The sequence below is a fragment of the Aplysia californica genome, unplaced genomic scaffold, assembly GCF_000002075.1.
Source record: "Aplysia californica isolate F4 #8 unplaced genomic scaffold, AplCal3.0 scaffold00020, whole genome shotgun sequence".
NCBI lineage: Eukaryota > Metazoa > Mollusca > Gastropoda > Aplysiida > Aplysiidae > Aplysia > Aplysia californica.
The window spans coordinates 1,578,591-1,590,506 of NW_004797290.1; positions in this window are offsets into that span (position 1 = coordinate 1,578,591).

Below are 11,916 nucleotides of genomic sequence, written 5' to 3' on the forward strand. Positions count from 1 at the left end.
AGAGAGAGAGAGAGAGAGAGAAAGAGAGAGAGAGAGGGGGGGGGAGACGTGATACTTAAAAGTATTGAAGAGCTGACTCATCGCCCACTCCCCTCCCCACGTGCCGATGATAAAAATATTCGAGCTATCTCGATTACTTAGCAGCAGTGTTGGGGCCTATTATTGAACATTACCTACATAGGGACTGTCGACAGAAAAGGCGTGTCGTGAAAAGTGCCATTGGGTGCATGACCTGTTTTTTCTCTCTTTTTTATGTGTCTTTCACTGATAGGTGAGGAGGGTGGTGAGCAGGGGCGGCTCGTGGTCTTTAGAACTTACTGTATGTCACTCACATCGACCCCTTCCCTCTCCTGCCTCCCTTCCTACCTCCCCCCCCCCTCTCCAATATCATAATCACCATCACCATCAATGTCTTTCTCACCCTGCACCAGGGTATAGGCCACGGACAAACACCTTCCACCTTTCTCTATCCTTGGCTAGCCTCCTGATGTTATTCCATGTCTTCCCACTTTTCAGTACATCGATTTCTGTGATTTTTCTCCAGGTTCCACGCGGTCTTCCCCTTGATCTCTTACCCTGTGGGTTCCAATCCAAAACTTTCATTGTTATACAGCTACATTTTAAAATCAGCAGAAGAGGGGAACCGCCCAACTAGATAATATACTCTCCATTTATTTCCTACTTAACTTACCCGCACTGAGTAAAGTTAGCACGTAACAAAAACAATCATTTCTGGTTATAGTAAAACAGTCTTAGTATTCTTAGTAACACTTCTCGTGACATCATTTTAAGTGGAGAACTTAACCAAATGCTGATATATAATAGCTAACTTAACGTCTAGCAGGGGTGAGTGTGGAAAAAGGGAGGGGTGAGGGGGCAACTTTTTTGGGCCTCCATCGCTTCAGCCGAGTGCCTCTCACTAGACTAGCACTCTCATCCTTGGCAAAAGTTCACTACAAAACATCAGTGGGCAAAAATCGTTTTCGCCGGCCTGGCGTCTGAGCCAGGTAAGGGTATGGATCTAGATCTAGTAGGAAATAAGTGGGGAATAAAACACAAAACCAACCCCCCCCCCCCTCCAACCCAAAACAATAACCCATGGGTGTCTACACACTGAAAAAGCAGTGAAGATTAGAGCAGAGAGGGTTTACAGTAATATAGTATTACTGTAAACTCTCTGATTAGAGCCATGCCCTCACTGAAAGAATTGACAGTAACTTGAGACCAGTTAAATTTTGGTATTATTGATAAAATACAACGTACGGCCTACTAAATGTGCTGTTCAAGACAATCGAATCCTTTAATTGCAAGCAACTGAAAAGTGAAGTAGGCAACCAGAGACTTCCTCTTGGCGCCCTGTGGGCAATTTCTTAAATCGCCGGCCTGGACGGAGGAGTTCGCGGAGCCCGGAGTTGCATGTCTAGATTGGAGGTGGTGGCAACATAGTTGCAAACCAATGTTGGTAAAAATCGAGATAAACAAAAGCGTCTCTCTAGTTCGACAACACGTCGGTAAACCCCAAACAAGTCTTTTTGGGTCGATTTGAAATCGGCAAGGTGGTTTGTTTGTTGTTGTTATTTTTTTAAAGGGGGGGGGGGTGTTTTTGTTTTTCAAAATGTTGATAGACATTAGAATGGATTTACTTAAAACTGAATAACATTTATTATCAGCAATAAATCTCTCATGTCATCCGTCTAGCCGACAAAGAGGGAACAAACCGCCCCTGATGCGCGTTTACCTTTTCTTTATCATTTATCACTTGTTATTCTACTTTTGGACATCTTGATTAATGCACAGTACTATAGTGTATTGTTTGCACCGTTAAACCTTTACAAAAACGGCGGATTTCGAGACGTAAGCAAAGTGGGACTTTGGGAGGAGAAACGTAGATCTAGGCCCATTGCACAGACAAACAGACAGCGAGATGGAGAGACAAGGATATATATATATATATATATATATATATATATATATATATATATATATATATATATAAGCGCCGAGGTGTTACAAGAGAGTAACTAACACAAAAAAGAAGGAGGAGAGATCAGGACGATAGATGTTAGACAGGAAAGAAGGAGCAAACGACACCAGAGCACCCGCCAACCACCCACAATAATAGTATTGTCCTGGAGAGAGAGAGAGAGAGAGAGAGAGAGAGAGAGAGAGAGAGAGAGAGAGAGAGAGAGAGAGAGAGATGGCTGAAGGAAAAGAGATATAGATACAATAAATAACGAATGTATAAGAAACACCCTGACGGACAGTCAAAGACAACAATATAGTAGACTTTACACCCATATAACCTGAACATTTCCTCAACAACTTGAATTCGCTGATGTCTGTTAAAAATGGTGACAACTGCGAATTCATATAGCGCACAAATTTAAAAAACAAACAAAGCAATATACAGTTAAAAAGTTGATTGTCTTTATTTTTTGTGTGTATACAATGTATTGTATTGAACAAAATACACTCTGCTTTCTCTGAGTTATCGGCCCACTTTTTAAAAAAGTTTGATGACCCTCGGCCTAGACACTAGACGGTCAGAGAACAGGCCGCCTTATCGGAAGTTAGTCACGGGGAGATAGAGGCCGAGCGCAGACAACGTGTAGTGCAGAAGTGAGAGGGTGAGAGAGCATCACGCCGTGTGCTTGATTAAACAAGTGTCCAAAATTACGGCATTTACGGTGTATTGTTTCTTTAACACAATTATTACTTTCGAAAGGGCATCAAAAATAAATATTAATGCTTTAACTGGAAAAATACCAACACTTAAATAATAGTAAGAAAAAGTCTAATAGCGGAGAAGGATGGAGAAAGAGGCAGGCAGATGTACAAGTGTAAAGGAAAACATTGTAGTAACTTTTTGCGTGTTTATTAAGCGGTAAACATAAATAGAACAATATTTAAAATGTTTCTCAAGCAAGGCTTTACAATCTTGCAAGCACAAGCCACAAACACAAACAAACAGAAACAGACAATAATATAAAATATATATAAATATATATATATATTATATATATATATATATATATATATATATATATATATATATATATATATATATATATATATATATATATATATATATATATATATATATATATATATATATATATATATATATATATATACATACGTATAGGTAATTAGAAAACAACACACATTCCACTGGAAACATACACACCAACAACACTAGACAGTCGCCCATTTCCTGGGGAGTTCAAAAGAACAATTTATTAACTACAACAAAAAAATTCAAATTTCCTGTCATTCTTTTCTTCCGACCTAACAAAACGAAGTAATTCTGTGAGTTTACTCTCTCCACTTATTGATTTCAGGAAAAGGTGGTAGACTCTTAGGAGTGGGATGTATGATTCAAAAGAGATGAAAGCACCAGTAGAGGAACTAATAACTTGAAAATAGACTGAAACTTTTGGAATAGCACCATGTCTTTCTTTACCAAAGAAAATGATACTGTGACACTTCCTCATCGGGTGCAACTATTCCATGTTTCCGGAATATCAATGTGAACTGATCGTCAAATACATCGGCTTTGAATTTTGTTGAAAGCGTTTATTTAATCAATGTCCATAGCACGACATCTGTAGTTGGTCGGGGCTTACTTCGGGATAACGCGTAACATACGATTTCGGCACTTGGAAAAGTGTTGGAGTTACTGCTAGACGATGGCCTCTTCTAGGTTGTAAGATCTATTTTGAACATTTTTAGGCCAATGCAAGGTAAAGCTATAAAATCAGTGACACCCTCTACTTCCATTTATTAGGCAAACTCGCTACCCAAGCCTTGCTTTCTCGAAGTCTTTAGGAAATTTGTAGACTGTCACCTTCTGATCACTAGGCTGATTTCTATCCAGATCTACAATTATCGTTCACAGAACATTTCTTCCAATGTTTACAAGTAAAGTGTAGTTCAAATTACTTTCATTCTAAGAACTCGCATTCTTCTACTATTGCCATCCTTCACAGCAGAATTTGTACTGCATCATGTCGTAATAGAAAAGAAAGTACGTGAAACAACAGAAAATCACATGTACAATAAGTCCTGATAGACACATTGCATCACTGAATAAGATAACGAGATCATGTATTTGCGTTGATTGTGTTGGTTCAAATTATATTTACCGTTATCACCGCTTTTCAATGTTCTTGAAACACTATAAGTATCTATCCTGTCTGGCTCCTCGGACTCCTCGCCATCTTGATTAACAGCAGAGGCTGAAATAAACGGTGCTAGTTCCAGCAGCTACTTAATCCCACAATGAAAGAAGGATGACAGAAAGCACCACTAATATTGTTTAGATAAAACAAAAGTGCAAGGTAACAATCATCAACAGAATAATGTGCAAGTTCTCCAAGTTATACACGTGTGAAAATAATCCAGAAAAAAGGAGCATATATTCAGAAAACAACGCACACAAAATGCTGAAGGTGGTAACAACACAACAACACACAACACACAAAACGAACTTCGCGCCGTGTAAGGCAAATGGGTGGTCTCTTTGATTACTTCTTAATCGTCGATACCAGTCTCTTAAACCAAAGATAGTAAATAACGAGATGGGCCACTCAGCCAAAAAAATGTCCGCATGAAGTATGCTCTTTGCTTCAGATGGCGCTGCAGTCTGTTTTGAAGCTCTCTTTCGTTTTTCCAGAAAAAGAATAGGAATAGCACCTCCCTGCGTGCGCGGACAAAGATAGTAAATAACAAGATGGGCCACTCAGCCAAAAAAGTGTCCGTAGGAAGTATGCTCTTTGCTTCAGATGGCGCTGCAGTCTGTTTTGAAGCTCTCTTTCGTTTTTCCAGAAGAAGAATAGGAATAGCAGCTCCTTGCGTGCGCAGATCGACTGCTGTTCATCAGCAGTTCGGGTATGTTCAGTGCGGAGTTTTAGGTTTTTTAAATTTTAATTACCTCTCGCCTTTCATTCAAAAGTCAAATTAAACGAAGAAAACCATCCCCCTTTCTTCCGGAAGAGGTTTTTTGTCAGCGTAACCATTAAAAAAAGCGTTCTTCCGAAATTTATCCCCAAACTTGCTAGTTTCACTTTGATTTTTAAAAACTCAAGTAGGGTAACTCTGTTCGCAAAGAGTGCGCTTTTGTGAAGAGGGCGCCACCAAATTTTGAGGACACTTTTTTAATTGGCTCAAAGAGAGAAGTGGCCCATCTTGTTATGTACTATCTTTGGCGCAGATCGACTGCTGTTCATCAGCAGTTCGGGTTCGTTCAGTGCGGAGTTTTAGGGGTTTTAAAAAATTTTAATGACCTCTCGCCTTTCATTCTAAAGTCAAATTTAACGAAAAAAACAATCACTCTTTCCTCCGGAAGAGGTTTTTTGTCAGCGTAACCATTTAAAAAAAGCGTTCTTCCGAAATTCATTCAAAAACTTGCTAGTTTTACTTTGATTTTTTAAACTCAAGTAGGATAACTCTGTTCGCAAAAGGTGCGCTTTTGCGAAGAGGGCGCCAACGAATTTTGAGGACACTTTTTTAATTGGCTCAAAGACAGAAGTGACCCCTCTTGTTATGTAGACTCTTTGCTTAAACCAAAGATAGTACAAGACAAGATGGGCCACTCAGCCTAAAAAGTGTCCGCAGGAAGTATGCTCTTTGCTTCAGATGGCGCTGCAGTCTGTTTTGAAGCTCTCTTTCGTTTTTCCAGAAGAAGAATAGGAACAGCACCTCCTTGCGTGCGCAGATCGACTGCTGTTCATCAGCAGTTTGGGTACGTTCAGTGCGGAGTTTTAGGTTTTTAAAAATTTTAATGACCTCTCGCCCTTCATTCTAAAGTCAAATTAAACGAAGAAAACCATCTCCTTTCCCTCCGGAAGAGGTTTTTTGTCAGCGTAACCATTTTTAAAAAGCGTTCTTCCGAAATTTGTCCCAAAACTTGCTAGTTTCACTTTGATTTTTAAAAACTCAAGTAGGGTAACTCTGTTCGCAAAGAGTGCGCTTTTGTGAAGAGGGCGCCACCAAATTTTGAGGACACTTTTTTAATTGGCTCAAAGAGAGAAGTGGCCCATCTTGTCTTGTACTATCTTTGCTTAAACTACAGACAAACACGAGGTGTCGCCGTGAGCGGCAATTAAATGGTAATCGGATACCCGATACCAAACGAACACACGCAGGCCACCGCTTTGCGAGGCAGCAAGATAAGAGAGGGGGGCATCTGCTACCTGTGGGCCTAGACAGTCGGCCCCTATCTCCTGAGGGCTTGTAGTCGGCTGTGCGGTATGTTAGTAAGAACGTATAGCCCTCAGCCTAACGGATCGCTGTTTTCAGAGCTTTCTATTTTTTTTTTTTTCAAGAAGAAAAGTAGCCCATCTTTTAGTTCGAAAAACAATTTTGGTGTCGCAATTCCATTCTGCGATTAATTGTTCGCTCAGCTGAGTTTTTATGAACCATGGGACTAATACTATGGTCTCTCAAACCCACCAATCAATTTAATACATGTACAAAACGACCACCCCTCCCTCCCCCTGAAGATGCAGCTCGACAAAAGCCAACAATTTTATGTAGTTGGACTGTTACAGTAGTTCCCCTGTCTTCGTACTTAAATTAGTGCTCTAAGTAACTTTAAGCGTATTTAATGACTGCAAACACTTTGTGCTCACAAGTCTCAATAAAACTCACATAGCTTGTATTGGTTTAAAATATACACGATCTCTGCCCCAGACAGCTTGAACGTCTGAAAAAGAAGTGTATAACTAGGCGACTATTGAACGGGACTGAGAACCTCAAGTAGGCCTACTCAAAGGCTTATAACATGCGTCTTTTGGCAAGTGACTCGAAATTACATGTTTGGTTGCCTGGGAAATCTAGATACAAAGTGCTCCATAATTATTACTGAATTTTAAACTATTAGCACCTCTTGAAAGCCTTTTCATCTCTTTGCATGACACTGTTTAGTGTTTTCCCCATTATCTCAACTTTTAAGTGAAGTAAGGAACTGTGCGACATGCAAAAATAAGAATGAAAACGTTCGGAACTTCATGGTGACATTAAAGATGGTTCCAGTAGGGAATGGGATAGAGGGTGCCCACATCCCCGTGACTTATTGGAGCAGAGGGAGATATGACTAACGCTAACATTACTTAAACGCAATCCTTTATCATCACTCATCACCATCATTATTTCTAAAATCATCATTGTTTTCAGACCAATGACTTACAATACTTACATCTATAATCCTTGAATTTCTATCTGAACAGTTACTTGTCGTTTTAAGTATGCACGTAATACACTATTGTACACTATCATACACACTTTTCTCTACTAATCAGATTGCGTCAATCTCATATAAATCGGCAAGGAATTTAAAAAAAGAACTAAACGTTTGAAGTCAATAAATCATTTTTCCCGAAAAATTTTTCCCTAACTGACGTGTAAGGGAATACAATATCAGTCAAGTGTCTTGACAAGGCTTCCAGACCCAGATTATAGCACCCAAAAAAAGTTGCTTTTTCGGTGGGGGGGGAGGGGGTGTACAATGTGGTTGACTTTATAGTAGATTTGCAAATGGACAGGGCTCTGTAAAATTCTGTCAAAACAGACCATTATAATGCACAAGAATCACCGTGAACTCTTTATCAGGCTACAAACTACTACAACCAATAATATTGTTATATAGCGGAAAAGATTGTTTGAAATGGGACACGATTTCGCTAAATGGTGGAGGCATTTGTATTTCCTTATTACTATTGAACAAAAAGCACCAGTTAAAAAAAAAATTGACATAGGGCCTATCTAATAACTCATCGGCCTTTCTGTACAATGTCATGAATATCCGTTGTAAGCCGACTCGATGGCGAAGAGGTTTTAGTCCAAAGGGAGACTAGTCATTGGAATTTTAAATCAATATTGGGACATACTATTTTACATAACGCTACCCGCGTGATTCAGCTACTTTGTGAAGTACAGCCTTTGGTACGCCTTATGTTAAAATCCCGAGTTTGAAAGATTACTGCAAAGGGTTTCAATCCTTCAGTAAATCAGTCGCGTAGCGTATAATCACACCAGCCCCAATTCCCACGCGATTCAAGTTGAATCACGCAGATCAGTGACTTGTTGAGGCGTTGACCAGTCGTACTGACCCACACAGTGTATTATAGAAAGGGCAACATGGCATCAACGAATATGTTAATACTGGCTCTACCAAGTCGGTAAATTGTGGCAAAAGCTACTGACGAATGTATTTTTAAAAAGTCTATGATTGACGGCTAAGAGGCGTTTATTTCACATTCGGTACCGTACAGCTATTGGAAACTGTTAAATTTTTATCGCGACTTTTCGCGTCATTTGTGGTATCTGACTGCCACGTACCATTTTTGAATAAACATTGATTAGTTAATGAGTGCCGGGTAGATGATACTGATATTTAATTTGTCACTCAAAAAAAAAAGCACTCATATTCGGTTAGATAATTCTATCGTCAACAAACCTAAAATTTAAACTCTCCAGCTGTACACTTCAATTTGAAACAAATCTCACACATTCATGCAAAACAGTGAGCTTGTATACAACTGCCCTCAGGCAGTGGTTATTCATGACTGTTGTAAAGTCAGTTTATATGACTTGGAGATTGGGAGCTCAACGGTTGTCAAATTACCAGAGAGCAGAAGAGGACAAGCAATTTTGTGCTAAGTAATTTTTCGACAAACTTGACGAAATTGCTTTCCCATTACTACAGACAGAATACAGGCAAAATCTATCTGGGCTAACACTTTCAAAGCCTCAGAGGCATTTGTAGAGAGTGCCAAAGAAAACGGAATTAAAAAATCTAGTCACACATTGTCCCAGACGACTTTAAAGAGATTTTTAAAAAAAAGAGCAACCTGTTTTTATATGTGTCGGAAGAATCAATGTGATGTATACGCAAGGTAGGAGAAAGAATCTAACATGAAGCTTGAACAAGACCCACTGGATGGGACCAGATTATGTCGAGTGTGCATGGACTTGGAAGCGGATTTGTTAGTATGGCGTTCAACTCATCTACTGCACTATATCATAACAGGACCAAATTAGCTGTCTTTTCTTTTTTTACGTAACCAAAGATGTAGGGGCTGTTGTTTGCCAGTGAATTCTCTTCTTGTGTCAGTAACTTCCTGAAGGAGCCTACTGACAATAATTTTACTATGCCACATTCATTAAAAACAGTGATGGCTGTACTTATCAGACCACAATGTTATCTTGTCAAAATAGGCAAATGCAACCAGCGACATTAGTACCAGAAAGAACAAAATTGTTGAACACAAATACCTTGAAAAGGGACAAATGCAAATGGAATTTGACAGCACACACAGTGTAATGGAAAGATCCCTGAAAATGGGGTTATCTATGTGCTCATGGATAATCTTGAACGTTTTCAAGAAAGAAAGACAATATCCCCCCCCCCCCCTCCCTTTTGATGTTCGATTTCTGGACCATTCAGAATTGGCTGAAACGAAATAGACCATGTTATCACACTGAACAAAAACATCAAGTACAAACGGAACGTTAAGATGAATGGTCTTTTTTTACCAACTCTATGAGGCCAAAAAACAGACCTGCCCCTGAAGACACAACCAAATAACTTTATAAATACTACAAAACTATTATGATTTGCTTTAGCCGATAATTCAAACGCCTAAGCGACCATTGGTGCTCTTCGAGTGGCGTTGATTAACGTGATTCAAACGCCTAGACGCCGTCATACTGTCAATTAGGAGGTTGAATCACGCAGATTTTGGTAGGTCTGAACCGCCTATGTCCAGTAACTTATGTAAGAAAGGTTTTTTTTGTTTAAAGTTAGTTACACACCATCTTCCTACATCCTATTATATTACATAGATCTATCTGAATTTCAGATTCATAGGTACGAGCATAAAGAAATAAAACCGTTTTTTTTTCTCCTGCACTTAGGCAGTTTAATCAAGCGGCTAGCGATATGTAAAATTAATGATTCTTTTGATCACCGAACTAAAAACACCAGTGCAAATGATTAGCAATTATAATTGTACCGAGACTTCAATACAACACCAATTACATAGGTAGGTCTAGAATCTACCTGCTACAGTACAGAGTTGCATTGATCGTAGTCAACCCGGAGTGCCAGATGTGTCCCACAGAATATAAGAGAACGAGAAGTGGTGTTTAAAGGGGAGGCAAAGTCCTGATTAGGCTCAAAATTATGGAATTTGAGTTGTAGGCATTTTTCGGTTCCTCAGCCTCTCCTGCAACTATTTCATCGTACAAGAACCCCCCAAAATCCTTGTTTCTTCCCATACCGGGCATGCTTGTCACCACCATTTTCTCATAAAGTCAGTATTTTATTAATTTTTTTCTTCATCGGCCATTTTCTCAAAACGCGATTTTTCTCTCTATACTTTTTTGAATAACGCCACCATTTTCCCCCTTCAATCTGCGTGAAATTTTCTCAAAATGAAGAGAAGATGTAATACTTAAAAATTTTCTGTTGAAATTTTGATATATGGGATAGATTTTTGGTGGTGGTGTCTGAAGTGTGGATTTTCACGGATTTTTTTGCAAACTTGAATACTACCTCAGGAACAAATTCGTAAAAAGTTTTCTAATTCGTTTAGGAAAAGATCAACAGACACATTTTTAGATATAATGTTTGTTAACATGCACGCAAAAAAAGCAATTAATTCCCAAGAACGATAAGTGCGGTATTCGTTACGTATGACATGTCAACAACATCCAATATGGCTGCCGTATCCATGGAAACGAAACTTTTTCCTCAATTTCTTTTCGGATTTTAAGACTCCTTACTATGCTTGTTATATGTGTGAAATATGGTGAAATTTGGTTCCCAAATAAGCGAGATAGCCTTCAGGTGTAGCCCCCCCCCCCCCCCTTAACTTTGTAAAATTCTGAATGGTTAGACGTCTCCCCAACCCCTTCCCCAATCCCCATTTCCACCAACCACGGCCGACATGTTGGATGGCAGTTAGAAAAACATACAAGAAACAAGTCATCAGTTAGCAAACACTAAACTTACTTATTTTTTAAGCATATTCCAGCTTCTGTTACTTTGCAGTGTCGAGAGGAAAAGCAAACGTCTTTCTCTTGTTTGTTGTATCGCCTGCTGCACGGTTATGTTGCTCTTCACCAATGTTCGTTGACTCCCTTCCCTCTCTCTATCTTTCCCTGGGCCTTCCTTTACGTCTGTTTCCGTCTTATTTCTGGTCGTATGCTCTCGCTGCATTAGAAGTCTATTGCTGAAAAATACAAAATACCGTGCTGCACGTGGCATTGATCAATCTTTGTCAGATTTACTGTATAATGAATCTTGACTCTCAACTTCATAGCTTAATTTGAGCATATCAGAAACCCTAACTGGGGGTTCTCGAGTGGTCTAGAGGTAAGTTGCTCGACTCTCATTCAATACGTCCCGGGTTCGATACCTGATAGTGAAGGACATTTTTCTTCTCTAAAATATTTCCCTCTTCACCTCTTTTCCTGCTCTCTAACAATGTTATGTCGTCTGATTTCGTCCCCACTTTCTGCCACAGCCGGTCCCCTCCTCTTTGCCCCTCCTCTGGGCTCCTGACTCCTTTTGCAGCCTTTCTACTGCTACTCCTTGGCTCATTATTGCTGTCCCCCTAACTGCTGTCTTTCAGCCACACCCCTGATCTTAGGGTAGGTATGATCAGATAAGGGAAAAAATATCAGAGGTCCCGCGTGCAAGTTGCGCACCTTAAAGATCTCTTGGTGGTCCTAAAATCGATAAGTGTTCTCCGCTGCCATCCGGGCAACATTCAAGATTAATCCCTACAGAACTGGAATTGCTTAATGTGTTTTGCACGCTCATATGACCTTATGCAGTTGCGAACGCTGTGACACACTTGCCCCCACGACTTACTACAATAATCTAGTAAGCCGTGCTTGCCCCCCCCC